This window comes from Protopterus annectens, chromosome 1.part0, assembly GCF_019279795.1.
Source record: "Protopterus annectens isolate FY-2018-M chromosome 1.part0, PAN1.0, whole genome shotgun sequence".
NCBI lineage: Eukaryota > Metazoa > Chordata > Ceratodontiformes > Protopteridae > Protopterus > Protopterus annectens.
In genome coordinates, this window is record NC_056725.1 from 1,608,051,054 (window position 1) to 1,608,073,553 (window position 22,500).

A 22,500-nucleotide genomic window follows, 5' to 3' on the forward strand; every position below is an offset into this window, starting at 1 on the left:
TAATAGTTTGTTTTTTAATCATGTTCTTCTTCATATGGAGGGGATGAACATCTCCTACATGAATGTAATTAACAAAAGTCAGTTGCCTACAAATATTAAAATGAAAGAATACATGCCGTGATCAACCATGATTTTACCTCATTATCACCTATGGGATGTGGAAGGTCAGACCTCTAGCAGCCTAAATACATCCCTGCATTCCAGAGCATTTTCTGAAATATCAGTGTAAAAAGCATAAGGTTCGCAATGTAAATGTTTTTGAATAATGACATTTATTAAAACAGTACTAACATCATTGCTATCAGTAGGAAGTATTCTTTACAGAGGTAATAGTTTGTGCATTACTAGCCTTTCCATAGGAACTGTAGTAGATTATAATACATACAAATCCAGAATGTCATGTCTTCCCAAATTGATTGTCATATCTTGGAAACTGTACAAACTAGATATGTATTGCAGAAGCACTTTTGTTAAAAAGATATAACCTTTCTCATGACAAAAATTATTTTCTAAGTGCATGAATATTGATATATTTAAATAAATATGAAAACATATGCTTATTTGTATAGTTAACAATATAAATAACACTGGATATCTCTCAAGATGTGCATTTTACAGGGCAAATATTAAAGACAGTTTTCTTCAGCAACTTCTAAGGTTTCACATTATGCCATGCAATAGTTTGCATGTCACTTGTTTTTTTAAGAATTAGGTACATGTTGAAATACTGCTTATTTTAATAATTACTAACAAATAATTATTAATATTTCACTATAATGTGATATAAATTGACGTTTACAATGGATTTTCCTGTCTACTACCATGGTGTTTCATACCATAGCCCTAATTAGCAAGTAGGCCTCTCTGTTAGGAAAACAGGAACATAAACATAAAACTATGAATAATAAGTCACAAGCAGTTATTAATTTTCCCACTGCAAGTCATACTAGATTAACATTCATAATGTCATTTAGTTAATAACCCCATTGCCCTTTCTAAAGCTGCCTATTATTAATTAGTAAGTCACTTAGTTAAAGAAGCCAGACCCATAATGAGCTATGGGTGTTAAGTGGAAGTGTACAAAAAAGGAGCTGTAGACTGAATGAATTAAAGTCAGAAGATTAATTCCTTCAGATCTATACATATAGGTAAAGTTTAAAAATTCTATACTCTGATTCACCATGATTTGCAGTTTTGCAATCATTTTATCAGTTCCATCAGTAAAGAAAGCTAAATCCTCAATTAACTTCATGTAGAATGCAACAATTTGAAAATACTTAGATTAAATAAAATCAATATCTCCAGTTCATCAATAACTAAATTTACAAATATTGGTGCCTCAGAGACATCCATTGTTGGCCCTTTTACCTTCCTGTAAGAAACATCATTCTGCCTAAAACAATTGATCTTCAGTACTAATCTAAAGTCTAATACAGCACAATATGAATTTTATTAAGTCTTAAAATTAGTTCAATATCTTAGAAAGTGAGAGGATGCCTGAGGAATGGAGAAAAAGTGTTTTGGTACCGATTTTTAAGAATAAGGGTGATATGCAGAGCTGTAGTAACTACAGAGGGATTAAACTGATCAGTCACAGCATGAAGTTATGGGAAAGAGTAGTGGAAGCTAGGTTAAGAAGGGACGTGATGATTAGTGAACAGCAGTATGGTTTCATGCCGGGAAAGAGCACTACAGATGTGATGTTTGCTCTGAGAGTGTTGATGGAGAAGTACAGAGAATGTCAGAAGGAGTTGCATTGTGTTTTTGTAGACTTAGAGAAAGCATATGACAGGGTGCCTAGAGAGGAGTTGTGGTATTGTATGAGGAAGTCAGGAGTGTCAGAGAAGTATGTAAGAGTGGGACAGGATATGTACGAGGGTAGTGTGACAGCGGTGAGGTCTGCGGTGGGAGTGATGGATGCGTTTAAGGTGGAGGTGGGGTTACATCAAGGATCAGCTCTGAGCCTTTTCTTATTTGCAATGGTGATGGACAGGTTGACAGATGAGATCAGACAGGAGTCCCCATGGACTATGATGTTTGCAGATGACATTGTGATCTGTAGTGAGAGTAGGGAACAGGTGGAGGACACCCTGGAGAGATGGAGATATGCTCTAGAGGGAAGAGGAATGAAGGTCAGCAGGACTAAGACAGAATATATGTGTGTGAATGAGAGAGAGGATAGAGGAATGGTGAGGATGCAAGGAGTAGAGGTGGTGAAGGTAGATGAGCTTAAATACTTGGGATCAATAGTTCAGAGTAACAGTGAGTGTGGAAGAGAGGTGAAGAACAGAGTACAGGCAGGATGGAGTGGGTGGAGAAGAGTGTTAGGAGTGATTTGTGACAGACGAGTACCTGTAAGAGTGAAAGGGAAGGTCTACAAGAGGGTAGTGAGACCAGCTATGTTATATGGGTTGGAGATAGTGGCATTGACAAAAAGGCAGGAGTTTGAGCTGGATGTGGCAGAGTTAAAGATGTTAAGATTTGCACTGGGTGTGACGAGGGTGGACAGGATTAGGAATAAGTATATTAGAGGATCAGCCCAGGTTGGAAGGTTTAGAGGCAAAGCCAGAGAGGCTTTGGACATGTGCTGAGGAGAGATGCTGAGTATATTGGGAAAAAGATGCTAAGGATGAAGCTACCAGGTAACAGGAAAAGAGGAAGGCCTAAGGTAAGGTTTATGGATGTGGTGAGAGAGGACATGCAGGCGGTTGGTGTGAAAGAGCAAGATGCAGAGGACAGGAAGAAATGGAAATTGGAACAGCCGAAAGAAGATGATGAGTTCAATAAGATAAAAAGCTCTGATTTCATACAGAATAATAAAAGTGATATCAGCAAGTAGCCTTCTGAGTTTCACTAAGATTTCCTTTTCAGGACTGAAGGGGAAGCTCCAAACAACATGTAATATTAATTGGGCACAGAGATCTTTGTTACAAGTATCTTTTGCTAAGATCTGGACACAAACTTTTCCAATAATGAAAATATATATTTTTTTTGCTTTTGAAATTATGCAATTATATGTCAGATTCAAAAAGCTTCTAAATGATTTGGTAAGCTTCACCCGCAAATAAGTCATAATGTCAGGGTAGTTCAACAGCTGACATTTCTGCCTTAACTCTGATGTGGGTGAATAACTAGTTTTAATAATTTCCATCTCTGATGAATTCACCTTGTAACCAGACATCTGTACAAATTTTCAAGAGCTCCTTAAAAACATATGCAGTTCTTAATTTGATTTGGATAGCATTACTAATCTTCTGCATATAAGCATAAACATACCCAAGTAATGGATATTAAAGAAACCTAAGTCCATCAAGTTTCAAATTTTGAAGGCCAAGGGGAACAAGTACAGGACAAACAACAAAGGGGAACAAGAACATCCTTTTCTAGTATTTTGCCATAATAAGAGTTCTGAAAAAAGTTACTTATCATAATTATAATTTTGGAGGCTACATATAATGCATTAATCATATCAATAAACTCCCTTGGGAAACCAGTTTTCTCTAATATTGTAAACAAATACACATAATTGACCCTGTCAAATCCTTTCTTTGCATGTAATCTTGTAAAGAGTACCAGCCTTTTGGCCATTAAAAAGGTACACAACTTATAACTGTGGTTCAAAATGGATATTGTGTAGTAGGAAATACATTTTAGAGGATCTTTAGCTGGCTTGGGCTAGTTTCCCTGGTTTTGGAATTGTTGGCATGCTTAAAAATTGTTTTTGAGAGGCATTATTTACAGCAACCCCCACCACCACCATCTAATCCAGAACTTTTCTCTTTGGTTGAATTAGTCAGCACTACAGTAGCCTCCTCTTGTGCAAGAGAACAAACTAATGGACAAACTTTGTTTTTATTTGTTTACAATAGTGATACACTGATCCCAACTGAGCATTTGCAAGTACTGTACAGGTAAATGTGGGTTCTGAGTTCAACTTCTGGAGATACACATCCCCAAGAAGTTTGCAGTCAGCAAAGCCACAGTATCAGAAGATAACCCATCCGCATGCAAATAATTTTAATGAGGCAAAAGCGTTTGATATGTCATTGAGGGAAGTGACTACTTTATAGAAGTTATGGTCAAGAATTATCATTGTAATTATTCCATTTCACTGCTTCCTTAATTTAAGTGCTAAATATCTTTGGTTGGATAGTGTAAACTCCACCAATTTTGCTTTAACTTATTTTTCCAGCATGTTCCATTTTATAAAGTAAAAACTTATCCTTCTCTTTCTCGTCTACCTGCCACATGTCTAAAACCCTTTTTACAGCTCTGACCATTTAAAGGCAACCTACCATTAGTTATCCCCAAATTTTCTCCAGCTTTTATTTAGTTATAGGCTTCAAAAACATTTTCCTCCGTCTTATTAGGACCAAGAGCTTATATTTAGCCTCATATGATTCCAAAGTCTCAAAAGAACTGCCATGCAACATTTTACCACAATTGCTCTGAAAGAACCAAGCACAGTCTTGCCCTGATTGGTCTCTTTATAAAGATGAAGATTATCTCTACAAAGGTTTTGGGTACTGGGGCTCCCAACCTTACTTCAAGTTCTGTTGGAGTAAGACCTAATATGGAAACTGGATGTGATATTAACACTTTAAACATAAACATACCCTTAGTGGCAAACACTTTATGTGTCCTAGAGAAAATTGTAAAAATACTGTAAGCAAATGCAACCCTGCATACTGGACTTGAAACAGTGATATAAATATATGAAACTTAAAGATGAAAACAATTTCTTCAAACATCTGTCTAGAACCAGTACGGAGTATGCACTAGATTCCAAAGTGACCTTGCTTCTACCTAGTACTAGGTTCCAGTCTGCATCCACAACCATTAAACCTTATTGCTGCAAAACCCATTCCTTTACAAGTTCAAGTAATTCCTTTTGGAATGTGTGTCTAGAAAGCTTAAGTTCTTACATCAAGCACAGCTTCATGGTCTATCTACCTGTGATCCACCATCTTCAATCTACAGTCTGATTCAGCCAGTCTTAGCATAACTCCTTATAACAAGGCATCCATATGTGCTATTTGATTGTGGTGCATAGAGAGAGAGAGAGAGAGAGTCTTACATCTAATATTGGTGCCTCTGCATTTTCTCCATTTACTGCACCAAAGTTGAGTTAATTTTCTTTATCAGTTTATCATCCATTGGTTTTGGGCAAGAAATAGCAGGGCTGCAATCCATAGCTGAATTACAATCATGACTCTCTAACCAGAGAGTCTGCCCAAACAGGCTGCCCACATGCAGCAGGAATAGCTGTGCTACACTCAGTATTCTCGCTTCTTCTTTTTTTCTTCTGAAAAATGAAAATACTGAAACACCAATATGATGTATGGTGCAAAGAATTTAACACTCATGAAAGGTTAGACTTGTATCTAGACATCTCAACTGACAGCAGATAGGCATGTAGACTTCTTAAAAGAGCTGTCAGCTAACCACCATCAATACTGGAATGAGGCAATGTTTTTTGTTTTGGTTATGTGTCTGGAACATAAGTTGAAACCATTGCTGGGAAGGTTTCATACTGTTCATAGGAACCCATGGGAATTTTTGTGAAACCATTGCTGGGTAGGTTTCATACTGTTCATAGGAACCCATGAGAATTTTTGTGAAACCATTGCTGGGAAGGTTTCATACTGTTCATAGGAACCCATGGGAATTTTTGTGAAACCGTTGCAGGGAAGGTTTCATACTGTTCATAGGAACCCATGAGAATTTTTGTGAAACCATTGCAGGGAAGGTTTCATACTGTTCATAGGAACCCATGAGAATTTTTGCATAAACTCCATTCTCTAACATTTGAGTTGGAATAATTTGGTCACCAGTGATATCAAGGATTTATTCACTGTAATTCCCCAAGATGACAGTTTGGATTGTTTCAGAGATTTCATTACAGATAATGCTGGCCTATCTTCGACAGTGATCACCAATGTCTGTTTCTTCATGGATCAGGCTCTACATAACCATTTTTTTTACATTCAAAGGGGAATTTTTCAAGAAACTTTCTGAGGGTACTATGTGCTCCAGTATTTGCTAATATGAACTTATTTTACTGGGAAAAGTAGTACAGTCTTAGCAGCATAAGTCTCAACTGTCCAGAATTTTGCAGAATGACCATATTTTTTGGCCTATTCCTCATACAATTTGTTGTTTTCTGGCCAATCAGTGAGGATTGAATTCACTAAGTACTGACAAAAATTTAAGTTTGAGATTTGATACCGTTAAGAAAATGCATAGCAATGCAACATATTTATTCTAGCAGCTTTCTAAGTTTATAAAAGCAATATTTAAAATGTTTACCTTTTATTGGGCCTTTGTCCCTTATTATTTTGGTGTTGTCCAGATTATTTGTGATAACAGGTTGACAGGTATGCATAGCAGCAAGTTCACCCCATTTCTTAATAGGTTCATAGGTTCATAGGTTCATACTAGGCTATCTGCCCTAGGGCATTTATAAGCCTAGCCCGAATGTGTTTGGCTTTCGCCACCCATTTTAAATTTATTTTGCTTTGCCCTTTTTCGAGGTTAGTATACTGTGCCTCTGTCTAACAGTGACACAGAAGTGATAACCGGGTTAAACCTATGATCTCCCATCCACTCATCAAGATTCCTCTTGAAGAGAGTCAATGAGGGACTCTGCCTAACCTGGACTGGGATTTTATTCCAGAGTGAAGGGAGCCTCTGGGTTATGAATCTGTCCCTCCAGCATGTACTATTTATTTTAGTGCTGAGGTTCAAGTCTCTCAAGTGCGTAGCTCGATGGGATTTGGATTTTCTGAGGTGCAGCATGTCCATTAATTCTGGGTTGGACATGGCTTTATACGTCAGGCACAGATCACCTCTGAACAGGAAGTATGCCACTGAGTAGAGCTGGAGTTTCTTTAACCGGACAGCATATGGCATCTGTTTGAGCCCTATGATCCTCTTGGTGAGGTACTTTTGGGGTCTTTCCAGTTGCTGCAGGTGTCTGGTAAGGTACATCCCAAAAGAGGCATTGTACTCAATTATGGGCCTGATGAGGGATGAGTAAAGAGGCACGATGACCTCCCCTGATCTAGATGTGAATCCCTTCATAATTAGGTGGGCTATATAAAATGTTTTTCTAACCACTTTGGCCACGTGGTTGTCAAATGAGTGATTGCTATCAACTTGGGTCCCCAGGTCCCTAATTACTTCTTCTGTACTTAATGGATTACCACCTATGTGGTAATTTGTGGGCACTTTGTTTTTGCCAAAGGGGATGACTATACACTTTTTGGCATTTAGCTTGAGGCTATGGCTCTGGCACCAGTTGTCTGTTTCGTGAGGCCCTTTTGGAAGATGCTTGTGTCGGCTGGAGAGTCGATTATGGCGCCCAGTTTGCAGTCATCTGCGAACTTGGTCAGCCACAGTCCTTCCGTGTTGGCCTGTACCTCCAAGAAATATATACCGAACAAGAGAGGTCCCAGGACTGAGCCTTGTGGGACACCACTTGTAACTGGTTTGGAGTCTGACATGGCTCCAGCAATTCTAATCATGTGGGTTCTGTCCTTGAGCCACTTTGCAATCCATCTAGTGACATAGGGGTTTATATTTAAGCTGGTGAGCTTATCTATAATGCCCGAGTGGGGTATTGTATCGAAGGCTTTTGCGAGGTCCAGGTAGGCTGTGTGGACCACCTTCCCCTCGTCAATGGCCTTGGTGACTGTTTCAAAGAAATCAACCAGGTTTAAGAGGCAGGATCTGCCCTTAACAAAGCCAAACTGGGTAGGATCCAGTGTCTGTAGGTCCCCAATATCTTTATTTATGAGGTCCATGATGATCCTTTCCATAGCTTTGCAGACAAAGCTAGTCAGGCTTATGGGGCGATAGTTTCCAGGATCCGTTGAGGCACCAACTTTATGGAGAGGGACCACTGTTGCTATACGCCACTCTTTGGGCACATATCCTGTAGTAAGGCTGAGATTGAACAGTAGTTTTATGTTTGGGTTTAGCTCTTCTTGGAGTTCATGTAGGACGCAGCCCAGGACACCGTCTGGTCCCATTGATGCTATGTTTTTTGCTTTGGAGAGGGTGGCTCTTACCTGAGCATCTGAGATGTCAGGGGGGCAGCACTCTGCTGGGATAGATATTTGCCCTTTTGGTGGGGAGGGGAGAAGTTTGCGCTGAACCTGTCAGCTAGGATGTTGGCAATGTCTGTGGGTTCAGTGTATTTTTTGTCATTTTGGACTAATTCTGAGCATATCTGGGAATTACCACCCAGGTTCCTAACATAACTAAAGAAAGCCTTGTGATTATCCTTAGTGTCCTGTGCAATTTTTCTCTCGAAGCTGGCCTTAGACAATTTTATGAGTGCCCGTAGTTTTTTGCTAATACTGATCAGTGATGCCTTCCTTTTTTGGGATTTTGCTCTATCATTTAGTAGCTTCCTCCTTCAATTGTATAGTTTGTTTATGGCTGGGGTCCACCAGACAGGACGTCTGCCTTTGGAGGATTGGGTCTTGGTTTTATTTGGGATCGCATGATCCATGCATTCCTGAAGGTGTTCATAGAATGCATTTATAAAGGATTCTGATGTCTGGGCCGTATTTTCCACAGGCCTGGGGGCTTTGAAGGATTCCACCTCGGTTTTGAGGAGTGTGAAATTTGCTTTAGTGAAGTTTTTCACTGTGGTTTTCTGGGCAGGGGGTGGGGTCGGGATGTGAATATCCAGTGAGATTGGTTTATGGTCTGATCTTACCAGTGAGGGATAAACTTCTGGTCTGGAGCATAGAGTCCCCATGTTGGTGATGATCAGGTCCAGTATGTTTTCCCCTCTTGTGGGAGTGGTAACAAGTTGTTCCATAGCATTTGAGTTTATAAATTCTAGGAACCTTTGGGCTAGGGTGTTGGAGCTAGAGTAATGCTCCCAGTCTATGTTTGGGTAGTTGAAGTCGCCCAATATAATGGTGTTTGGAGAGACCTTCATATTTTCCAGTGTTCTCAGGAAGGCCGAGTGGGGTTCCTGGGTTTAGGAGGGTGGTCTGTAGCAGGCTATAAACTGGAAGGCAGTTTTATCCACTGCTAGTTGCACATGGATAGTCTCTGATGCTTCGTGCTTTGCCACCAACCTGGAGGTGTGGGTATCTTTGATGAATATCGATACTTCCCCTCCTTTTGTGGTTCGGTCCAAGTTTTGGGGCCGAAAAGCATGGTATGAGGTATAACCTGGTAGTGCTGGGGTGCTCTCGGGAGCCCTAAACCAGGTTTCTGTTACTGCACAGATATCGATGTTCTCCATGCTAAGGAGAGTTTCAAGTGCATGCATCTTGAGGTTTAGACTTCTGGCGTTGAGTAGCATTACTCTTAGTTTCTTATCCCTTGTGATACCTATGGAGGTGGGTTTGTCTTTTGAGCCTTGCCTAAAAAAGGCACTATGGGGGTAGCAAGAGCCTTTGCCAATATCCGAAAGCCCAGGGGTGACAGGTGCAAGCCATCCCTAGCGAAGCATCGTGGCTTGTCGAGCATATCATCCCAAGCTGACAGGCATTGGATCCACTTTAAATGACACCAGTACTTAAGCCAATTGTTGAAATTGATCATCTTGTCTTCATATTGTGGCATCATTCTTGGTGAGGGTAAGATGCTACTCAAGGTCAAGGTCATACCGGCCTGGGCTACATGCTCAGAGAGCTCCTTTATGTCTCTTTTCATGTAGTCCAGGGAGGTACGTCTCAGGTCATTCACACTAGCATGGACAATGACTGAGTCATATTTGTACTTGCCTTGGAGTGACCTGAGTGCTTGTGTTATGTGGCGGATCCTAGCGCCCGATAGGCTGCTCACCGTGACCCTCTCCTTGTTCAGCCTGGTGAGCAGGACGTCAGTGTGCCTGACGATAGAGTCACCTATTACAAGTGTATCAGGTGTGTTGTTTAGTCTTAAGGGCTATGACTGTTCGGCACACTGGCTTTGTGAGATATGTGTTGCACGTGTTTTGTTTTGGGGTAGCGGTTGCTTGGGTGTCTGCTTTGGAGGTCTCTGCTGCTTAGGCAGATCTTTATTTAGAGCCTCCGAGTATGTTTTGTGTGATTATGTGTTTGGTTTGCTGTCGTGGTAGGTCTATGTGAGACTGGAATTGTAGTGAGTGTGGTTTCCTTCTCCTCCTGACTGGTTATGCCAGTACTGAGTTGAGAGAGCTTAGCCTCCAGTTTGGCTATATGGTTGCATCTCTCACATGTGTTGGAATTTGTTGGGAGGAGGAGAGGGTTGTCTGTGTACATGAGACAGTTGTAACATTGCCTCAAGATTCCCAGATTCACCAGCCGGACCGGAGAGGAGATTGACAACTGACCTTTGGACATGCTAGAATAATATTGGGAATTCCTTAATAATTGAAAACCAGGACAAGTGGGGAGTGAGGGTGTGGTGCTTTTAATTTTTAGTGCGGACTTATATAATTGCTTTAGTGAGCAAGTGCCAGGTAACTTAAGTGCAATGTGTTACAGGTAACTTAAATGCAAAAACGACAAACAGTAACTTTCTTTCAAGTGAAATAAGGAAATAAGTATAGTAAGCAATGCAGATATCACTAGTGATCCACAGAAGCGCTGAGAAGCCGCGTATTAGGTGGAATTAGCGTTCCAGGGAAATAACAAGCAAACAAACAACAAGCATATAAACAATAATGTTTATTATTGTTTCTTAGATGATACTTTCTTCCTCTGGCATGACACAAGGGATATCTTAGAAGAATCTTTTGCATTTCTCAGGACAACTATTAGATTTTTAGTCTTTATATTTGCAGGGGATGACTGTGTTATACCTTTTGTTGGACGTAAAAGCATTGAAAAAAAACATATGGCTTCAGTTCAGAAATATACAGGAAACAGATCAACTCCAATCACGTCTTACATTTTGGTACTGCACAGAGTTTTAGCCAAAACAGGAGGATCATTAAGGGGCAATTTATCTAGCTTTCTAGACTTTCACTGGACAATGTCAACTTCTTGAAGGAATGTCACATTTTAGAGGAGATGTTCCATGCCAGAGTTTACCCTTTGGAATTATTGAATGACATGATGGGGTACATCTGTGGCAACAGTACAACCAGCTTTGCCCCTATTTCACACAAACCTTTGACTAAAATTCAGGCTTGGAGATCAATGATTTTGCTAAATCAATAGTTCTACACCATTCCAATCAAGCTGATAAGGTCAATCATGGACAGCAGATAGAGGTTAGTGATCACTATTTGGCCTGAAATGTCCAAGTCGGATATTCAGCCCTGGTTTGGACAGCTGGAACATAAGTCGATTAGTAATGACTGATGTGGTCATATATCCAAAGGTATGCTTGAAACTTTGGTCGATTCATACATGAGGGTCCAAATCTGGTCATACAACATTACCACAGGGTTTTACCTGCCCTGACTGCTTTAACTGCAATACTTCGCCTTCCTGGGTTACCTTTTTTGTTACTTTTAGTGTCATCTATGTAGCTGCTTTTAATTCCTGTCCAGCATATTATATTGGGAAGACCCAACATAAACTTAAGCTGAGAACAGTGGAACACCAATACTGCATCATTTGATGGATGTTGCAAATGTCATTTTTAAACATTTATTTATTTTGATTTTTGATTATTATGATTTATTTATCTGAGGAAATACACTGGCAGATTTTGTTTAATAGTGATGTTGTACCTGGTTTTAATCATTACATTTCCATTGCACAAGTCCTTAGGAAATGACATGATGGACTGACCTAATCACTGACATATTTTCCCACCCCCTGCCTTTATAAGTTAGGACTAGTAGGGGATGTTTTTATTCTGTGAAGATTCCTATTCCTGTGAAAGAAAGTGCTCAATAAATTGAGGTCTTCGATCCTGTGGTGGTCCTGTGTCCATTGCTGGTCAATGTTTTTAGACCTTAATTTAACCAAGGTAATGCAGTTTTCTAGCTCTTATATTAAGAATTCCAGAGGCATATTTCTTTTATCTGATCTATATATTATTACTGAGTGGCATGCTTTAACTGCAGTGTCTGGCATTGGCAAAGGGAATGAAATACTGCTGGTACAGAGTTTAAAGTGTTACCTTCCCTTTCAGGAGCAAAATGGGAGTCCCTTTAATAGTCACTACCATTGAATTGTAATGATAATCTTAAGCAGCTGTTCAGTTACACTGAATGACTGATAATGAACAGACTGAATGTCAGAGTCTGTTGAGGATGCATTTTATGTTTCTGTGAAACAGCTGCCTTATATATTCTTAACTTACACTCATGTCTGGAGGCCATTAGATGTGCAGTCAAAGAGGTAAGATCTTTTGATTAGTTTGGGGACAAGAAGCTTTATTTGATGTGTCTTTTGTAGATTTACTGCAAATGATCCTAGTTTCTATTGCATTAACACACACGGCACCTATAGCTTCCCTGGCTTTTTTTACTTCTAGATCTACTTATGTGGTACATTTAGTGCTCTGCACCTTCTGCAATTTTTTATGTAGGTAGAATGAAAAGGAAGAGATAATTTATTAACACAATTATCTTAAGCACAAAAGTGAAGTTAATGCTTTATTTTTACATAACTTAGTATGCAAAGGGTTTAAGAGGTTAATTTTTAATGTCATAGATCATGATTCAGAAAATGGTAGGGAGTGAAAAGGATTTGAAATTTGACAAAGCAAAATTAAGGTGGCAATTGTTGCTGAACACTTCTGGCTTAATTTTGTAAGCTAATTATAAAAGCTATTTAGTGAATAAATCCATTTCATGTTAATTGTGTTGACTTATGACTAATTTTATTATGTGACGCAGTAGTAATTTTTGACATTTTAAATGCTTAGTGTTATTTGTCTGATAACGTCTTGTGAGTAAAAGGCCATTATTTCATTACATTTTTCCATTTGATTTTATTTGCTTGCTCTTCATGTTATCTGTGACAGTAAAACTGAGAAGTAGTTTTGAGTTGTTTTTTCCCATTGGGACATTAATAATCATATTTTCAATATTCTATTTAATTTACAATTCGTACATAAACATTTTTCTAATAGAATTATTTTTATATAAGCAAAGTTAAGATCCAATTAAATAACATGCATAACTGCATAACTTAACAACACTAATTTTCAAATTTAGTGCAAAATGTTAAACTTAGAATATTCTAACAAGTTTAAATACTTACAAAGTCCTATAAAAATGTTGGAGAAATGTCTACCAAAATGTATCATATTTGACTCAGTCCTGCATACCCATTGACTTAACAGCACTGTGTGAAGAGTAATTACCAAAAGACAACACATATTCTTCTGGAACTGTCTCTGGTGCTTAATGATGACTATTTATAGCACTGCCAATGCTGATCCAATCCTTACCTACTCTCTATTTGACAATGCATTGACTTTCTGTTTCTTGTATAGCAGCCAAAAAATAGAATTCTACTATCTAACTTCTGTTAATTTTGGTCTTGCTTCTGATTCTGGTAGCATATTTCCATGACCATATCATATGTTGTTGTTGTTGTTGTGTCTTTCGGCTTTTCCCGGTTAGGGGTCGCCACAGTGGAACTCCGGTCCGCTAATGATTGGCAGTAGATTTTTACGTGCCGAGTTGCTAGCCCTGACACACAACCTTCAATGAAGGTACGCCCATTCATGCATGTCTCCACACAGAAGACACTCTAGCTGAGAATCGAACGGGACAACGTCTTTCTGTGAGGCGACAGCGCTACCGCAGCAATTGTTTATTTTATGGCTTGTTACATCTCCAACAGTTATTTGAAGTGCATATTCCTCTTGTTAGTAGTTGCTCTGTTGTTTGTGCCAATGATGAAACATCTTCAAAAAAGAAACAGTGGCAGAAGTGGTAGAAGCTAAGTAGAATTAATTTTATGAATTATTTTCCTACAATTCTCTAAACTCTAGTTATTATTGGTACATATTGAACACTCCCTTTAAAAAAATTTAAGAGCTAAACATGTTAGATTTTATAATTTATTATATGAAGTCTTTTTAGTTCAGAGTGCCTTTGTTAATCTGTAACTGCTGGTGTTCATACTCCATAAACCAAATCTCTTTTTTGAACATGTTAGATAACCAGTACATTAAAAAATACAATAGCAGGCATTGCAAATTGAACTTTTCCAATACTAATCACATGCAAGCAATTGTAGCATATATTTGATTGTTTTAATTGGTACATCCTATAAGTTTATCAGTCATGGATAACTCAGCCTAATTTATGCTTTCCAATAGTTATTTGGCTATTAAATTATAGAAAGTAATGATGGGCCTTTACTGACAGAAATATTTTTTTAAATACTGTTCTGCCTCGTCTGTCTCAAACATATACATCCGCTTAGGATCCCATGTTTTATTCTTCAGTGATGTATTATCTCTTATAAAATTCTGATGTATTACTTCTGTTTGAAACAATGCCCAAATGGGTGTTGGAACTAGTTTTTGCCATTTTCATTTTAAATTAATTTTATTAGTTTATTAATTAATGTATTTATGCATTTGTTAATCCATTTTATTAATTTATTTATGTATTTCTTTATAAATTCATGAATCGATTTATTTACTAATGTTTGTTATCTGAGACAGTGGACTGACCCAAAATGGACCAATTTCAGTATCAGGCACAGCCCTTATACATTATCATATGCTGGATGCTGTTATGTAGTGAGCAATATATGGTAAATTTACCCCTCGCAATATTGTTTATTTTTTGTCAACTTCATTTTCTACATTCCGTAATGCTTATAGTCCTATATAAAGTTTTAAATTATACTCTGTAGTGGCTGGGAGTATTTAATAAGTCTTAGGGCAACAGTGTCTAAAAATAACATTTTGGGTAGAAGCAGTATCTTGGCTATTTGTTGGCAACTTAAAAATATAACTTGTTCCTCCTTTATAATGCAATTTTCTTCTTAAATCCTGATAGTAAGGACTTAGCACTGATTTTATCTTTTTCCGTCATTTGGGGTATTAATCGAATACCAAGGTAAGTGCATTATTTTATTTATTTATGTGGGGCTAGTATTGCTTCATTAAACAGGCTTCTGCTGCTACTGTTGCTGCTGGTGTGTTTAAAGGGAAAATAACACTTTTGTTGACTGAGCTTTAGATTTAAAAGAGTAGAAAAGCTTGTAATTATATTTAATAATTCTGAAATATTCATTACAGATCCCTAAAGCAAAGATCAGACTTTTTTTAAATCCTGGAATAAAAATACCTAAGAAAAGTGGTTGCATAGTAAAAGTTACAACCATTAAGACTAACTATATCTAACCTTTATGGAGTGTATGACATCTGACAGTTCTAACATACCTTAAGGGAATTAGTATGACTGTGTGATGTTAGAAGTGTACATCTGCATGCCTGCACCCTTGTATAGGTGGAAAAGTGTCTCATCATGTTAGGTCTACATGCACAGCGATTCCCACTTTGGCTGTGGGTACAATTCTCCCCCAAAATAAAATAAAAGCTTTGTTGTCCTGCTAGAGTATGTTTGATATCATAGTATGATTAGTGCACCTCTGCAAGATCCACATATGTCATATCTGTAGGTTATTTAGTTGGCTGGCTATTTCACAGTATACAGCAGACATTTCTATCCCTTGTTTATCACCTGTGTTGAATATTTTCATTTTATGATCAGCGAGTTTCTTATATAAATTGCCAAAACTAAACTAGTACCATTGGTGACAAGTGCAGATATTTTGCCTTCATAAATAGCTTCTGTAGGTTACATTCTCTTATGTCACATAGCATTTGAGGCTTAGCCCTGCCTGTCATATCCTCTAATCAAACAAACAGGTCAACTTGCTACAAATGGAACTGTCTTATATCAATACTTTAACATATACATGTGCATTTCAATACTTTGCATTAATTCCTTGATATTGCTATATTGTCACATCATATTCATTAATGCAGTATCTTTTCTGTATGGTTATACCCAGGTCATGAATGAAAAGGAACAGTAGACTGACCCAGTTACCTGGTTATCAAACTGTAAAGTAAATAAATAAATAAATACATACACATCCCACTATTAAACATGTTATTATGCTTTACTGCATCAGTATCTATATAGTTAGGAATACAATTGCATTATTTTTGTATTTTCTTTGTTGCTATCCTTTCTCTTTCATATTTTTTCACTCCATTTCTGTCATTAGTTTATGCAGCAAAACAACAACACCAAACCCACTGAAATGCCTGATAGCTCCCCACAGGATGCAGCAGTAATGCTACCACCACCATTACCAGAGGTACCCAGTACATGCGGGTCCCAGCCTGCCACCGTTTCTTCCATACCCCTGTCCTACCTACAGCACCTGCATCAGGTAGCTCTACACTTTGGGTTGGCATCCAGTAGTGAAGAAAATGGAGGTGACAATATTTTCCACCTTTCAAGAACTGGCAGAGCGTGTGAGGGAGATGATAGACATGAGGTTGGATGCCTATATCAGCCACATGGAGGCCATGATCTGGTGACGTTTTAGGTCATGTCTCTGTAGAATGCTGATTCCATCTTCTGAGTCAGAACACAGTGGAGATTGTTCCCAGGCTGACAAGAAATCTCTCATTGGGTATACGATGGAAAAGACTGAATCTTTGAACACTCACCCTATCCCCAGTCCCAGTTTTCCTATCTCTTCTGTGTTTATGTCCCCCTTTAAATACTATAAGTCCTCTCTTCACCATTGTTTTTGCTTTGTATCTCATGTTTCCTTCACTACTGTTTTCCACCTCTGTCATTTTGTTACCTCAACTCTGTGAGTCCTGTCTGTCTTATCTTGTGACCTAACCCCCCTCACTCACCTCTTAATTCCCTGATTCCTTTCCCAACTTTCCCTTCTCAGCAAAAAAATTAAAAAGCTCATGTCCTACAAAAATACACCGACATATACCTCTTAATTTCTCGTATATGTTAGCAGTGCATATCTGATTGCTTCCAGCTGTTCATCCTAAAAAGTGTAGTTGTCAGACAAATCATTGAGGATTTCAGTCAGTAACTCCTTACAAATATTAGATGAAAAAACACACAATCTGCTGGTCGGTACAATAAAGGTATATCCTCCAAAGAACCACGCTTCAAAAAGTATTGCAAAACTGGATAGTAGTTTTAATATATAGACGAACACCAACAGCATAAAGTACAGCAACCATAGATTGAGCGCGCTTTCGTCTCTACATAGGAGACTTCATCAGACTCAATGAAAACTGTTAATTGATGCATTTATATACTTTTTGTTGAAAATTAAAAACCTTGACAACAAATTAAAAACAATTATTGCTTCAATTAAAGCACTGAAAGTTGCATATGAGGGGCTCCTTTGAATGTTTCAAAACTGCTTGTAAATACATACGTAAAATTCATTCATAAAACAGCTAGTACTCAGCAAAAAATTAATGTTGTCACCATTACAGTATAATATTACAATATAAAATATATAAAATATTAAAATACTAAAGTATGCTATATGTGTTAAAATGTTAAAATATTGAAATATTAAAATGTGTAAGGTACTGGAATTTAAACTGTTGAATTCATAAATAAACATCAACATCTACAGCGCAACATCTCTGGCAATAGGACAAGCAGAACTGTACCTGGAGGAGGGCGACGATCCTTGGATGGTTACAATAACATAAAATTTACTGACTGGCTGGATAAGTCTTTCTCTTCAGCTGTCGACGAGGCTGAGAGATTACCAACAGTGAATGTGTGCTTCAAGGACAAGTGCAAAACTTTTCAACACGAATTGAACAGGTACCGGAATTTATCTTTAGATAACTGGTATTTAACGCAATGTGTTGAACGAAAGATTGTACCTAAGGGACTTAGACTTAACAAATTCCCCAACAATGTTTATGGGAATGATGAACAATTTAAAACAATTTCTGATTTACTAAATGATTGTGGTCTTGCTATCTTGAAAGCTATGATAGTGAGTAATACTAAAGTCATGGAAGATTGTAAAGTTTACATTGACCAATTATACCACAAAATTAGTAATGATTTATTATTTACTATTACAGAATATAAAAATATTTATTGTAAGGTACTTCAGGATGTTGATGTTGATGTTTCAAAAAATTACAAAAGGAAATTGGGTAAAATTGAACGTGATATGGTAGATTATAGGGAAGGGAGAGCATATGTAAGTACTGATAGGAGGAAGTACAATAAATACCCCTCACATGCCCCATTCGAACAGCCCAATAGGAGGGATTACTATCCTAATTATGTACAAGAAAGAAGGTACCAGGACACAGGTTCATCTTATGGTAACTACAACACAGGTTACAATGAAGTTGGTAGTATTGACATTAGTGACTCCATTGACCCTTTAGGGGAAGGACAGGGGCCTCGGAGGTCCGAAAGTATCAGGAATCAGAACCGTCAACACTCCTATGCAGAGGTAACGGGGAATTATCAACAGAGAAAGCAATTGAGGGGGAGATACTGACATGTCAATTAGCAGGTAATTACTTTGGAACACAAATTGTGCACAATAATTTAAGTGATATTCAGATGAACTTTGATGTTGATCAGAATTTTGATGTCGCTCAGAATATACCATTTGGAGATTTAGACGATTTAAACAATGGTAGTAATGACATTGTTTTGGATTACTTGGGCATGGGTAAATGTTCTATGCACTCCCAGAATAATTTCAATATTTATAATTACACAGACGTCGAGATTACCCCAGCATTCTTTGGTCTTTTTGCCAAGGGATTTACTTTTTATACCTACAAGGAAACCCAAGGTTGATGAGATTATACTTGACATTAAACTATTTGTACGAAAGCTCAATTTAGGGCTATTATTTCAAGACCAACACTCGAAAGGAAAAAGAGTATTAAAAAGGAGGAGTACTTTCAATCCCCCTCTCCAACAGGATGTTTCGAATTTTGAAGTGTGTACCCTTAACATGGTAAGGGAAGGCTTTAATAATAGGAAAGCTAAACAAGTCCATAATAATCTATCTGCTGAGGAAATTTGTACCCTTAATCAGTTACAAAGTAATGAGAAGCTTAGAATCATGAAACCTGATAAGGGGGGAGGTGTAGTTCTAATGGACCAATGGGACTACACCAATAGGATGTTGGAGATTTTGAATATGGGAGATAGATATCAGATTGTCTCCAGGAATGAAATTAATAGATGCTATAGGAAAATAGATCTCATACTGGAGGACAACCTTATGCAAGGTTTAATAGATTTAGATCTATATAATTTTTTGAGGGTCCCTAAACCGATTATTCCTGAAATATTTGGGATCCCAAAAATACATAAACAAGTTGACAATCCCCCTTTGAGGCCCATAGTTACATCTTAGGGCTCAAAAACTCAAACCCTAGCCATATATGTGGATACTAAGATTAAATATTTTTACCTGGGCTACCCACATATTTTAATAGACTCTTGGGATTTTTTAGAAAAGTTTAACGCTATACCTTACCAAGATGACTACTCATTTGTAACAATAGATGTTAAGGACCTTTTCTCTGTCATACCCCACACCATAGGCCTTGATTGGTTTGAACAGATGTTGGCAGAATTTAATATTCTTAATGGTGATGAATTTAGACTTGTACTTGAAAATATGGAAATGGTTTTGAAAAATAACTTTATATATTTTCAGGGGGACATTTACCATCAGCTCGATGGGGTGGCAATGGGTTCAGCCTGTGCCCCAATCTATGCCAACATCATTATGCTTTTTTGGGAACTCAATTATGTGTTCAAATCATCCTTTAAACAACATATTATCAAGTATTTTCGTTTTCTGGATGATATTTTTATTGTTTGGGACGGTGCGGACCTACAGATTGGTGAATTTATCGAATATTTGAGTGGTACTACTACATTTCTCCAGTTTACCTTTCAACATACTAAAGATGAAGTTAATTACTTGGATGTTAAGATAAGCAAGGACAAAAACAATAGTAGCTATAAGTCTAGGATTTACAGGAAAAGTTGTTTTTCAAATTCATATGTCCATTTTCAGAGTGACCATCCACTATTTTTGAAAAAGAATGTAGTGAAGGGTCAAATGATCAGAGTTTCAAGAATGACCAGTAATTTTGAGGAATTTATGGAAGAGATGGAAGTAGTCCAAGAACTATTCAAAAAGAGAGGATACCCCAGTAAATTAATTAAGACCATAAAAAAGGAAGTAGTAAAGAAACGTGAATTTAAATACTGTCCACTTTTAATATTTAAAGGTGGAATGAGCACCTTAACCATTGGGAGTGAGACAGTAGTTGGTACGGACTTATTGGTGGACAAAGGGGATATGGAGATTGGTCCAGAATTGCCCCGTTTGACTTTAACCTATTACACCGATATAGGATGGTTGCAGAAGGGCATTAATGAGGTTTGGAATATATTTGGGAGAATGTCCAGTAGACTGTCTATTTTTCAACAACCCCTTAGGTTTGGATATAGGAAGAATAATAACCTTAAAAAGATTTTTGAAAGAAAGAAGGTTTCAAATGGTAGGGGGGGAGCACAAACTAAGACAGGTACCCACAAGTGCGGTAGATGTGCACAATGTCCATTTCTATCAGGTGAAAAGGATCTTTGGATACAAAGAATTGGGTATAGATTAAAGAGTAACAGGTATTATAGCTGTTACACAAAGGGGGTAGTATACCTCGCATATTGTACGATATGTTGGGCTTATTATGTGGGGAAAACAGAAAGACACCTGAGTGCACGGATATATGAACACATGAGAGACATTAATAAAAAGAATGAGAACAATGCCCTGTTTAGACATGCATTAAAATGCAAGAATGCTAATATAAAATTTTGGGTTTTGGAAGAAGTGAAACTAGGGGAGAGGGGTGGTGATTGGGAAACCTTCCTGGAATATAGGGAATTAATTTGGCAAATTAGATTGGATGTATGCTCCCATGTGGGCATGAATGATCATATTTCTATCAAGCCAGTACTGAAATTACTGGCATTAAATCCCAAATAAATTTTCACTTGGGTATTGATTAATTAGGTTCTAGTTTAAAGATTTTTGTAGACCTTTTTGATTTACAGCATAGATTTATGTACTTGTATTTCTATTTATTTATGAATTCAACAGTTTAAATTCCAGTACCTTACACATTTTAATATTTCAATATTTTAACATTTTAACACATATAGCATACTTTAGTATTTTAATATTTTATATATTTTATATTGTAATATTATACTGTAATGGTGACAACATTCATTTTTTGCTGAGTACTAGCTGTTTTATGAATGAATTTTACGTATGTATTTACAAGCAGTTTTGAAACATTCAAAGGAGCCCCTCATATGCAACTTTCAGTGCTTTAATTGAAGCAATAATTGTTTTTAATTTGTTGTCAAGGTTTTTAATTTTCAACAAAAAGTATATAAATGCATCAATTAACAGTTTTCATTGATTCTGATGAAGTCTCCTATGTAGAGACGAAAGCGCGCTCAATCTATGGTTGCTGTACTTTGTGCTGTTGGTGTTCGTCTATATATTAAAACTACTATCCAGTTTTGCAATACTTTTTGAAGCGTGGTTCTTTGGAGGATATACCTTTATTGTACTGACCAGCGGATTGTGTGTTTTTTCATCTAACAGGTTTGAGGAGGTGTGTGGTGTTTGTCCTTACAAATATTGTTGTAAGTAAACAGGATGAATGAGCAATGGCGTTGAGAGACATGTTCTTATCCCACCTCCATTCTGCACTTTTCTTATGTGCTCTCCTTGTGTTCTGCCCTTTGCGTGCATCTCCTTTTCATCTCTGTCCTGTTCTCTCATACATAACCTATAAAATGGTCAAACAATAGATAAACACAACACAAAGATATGCCCCAAAAGTCTTATAAAAATCAACTTTCTTTGATAATATATTCTATGACAGTTGGCAAAGAACACTGTCAATTGTCATGACCAAATGCAGAGAAATCACAGTTCCTGTCCTATGGCAGAAATGAAGAAAAATCCTTTTCATGACCAAACAAATTGTCACCAGTTGCACAAATGAGTTGGGTGTTGAGGTGTGTGTCACTATGCACTTATGAAATAAGGTCAAATTACTGGTTTCACTTTAAGAGCTTCCATGGCTCATTGTAGTCATGCAGTCATGTCTTCATTGTCAAAGCATCGAGTACAGTGCTCTAATCCTCTGGGGATAGTGTGCTAATTTACAGTTTGGCTTTCAGTCTGCAATTGTATCAATTCCCTCACACTGTTTTATTTTTTATACCTTCCTCTGAGTGCTTCTACGGTGTGCCTGGTTAATGATCTGGTTGATAAAGTATGCGTGATAAAGGCGGGGGTTCAAATCTGTTCAGGTGTATTTCTGTTTTCATTTGTTACATTACCCTGATGTGCTTTACTGACACCTTTCCTGTGAGTGAGTTTGTGGCAAACCTGACTAGTATCATGGTTTGAGGAATATGAGTGACACAAGCCTGTCTTTAAATCCATTAAGGTATATTTCTATGTTCTTGCTATCATGTGTTCCATT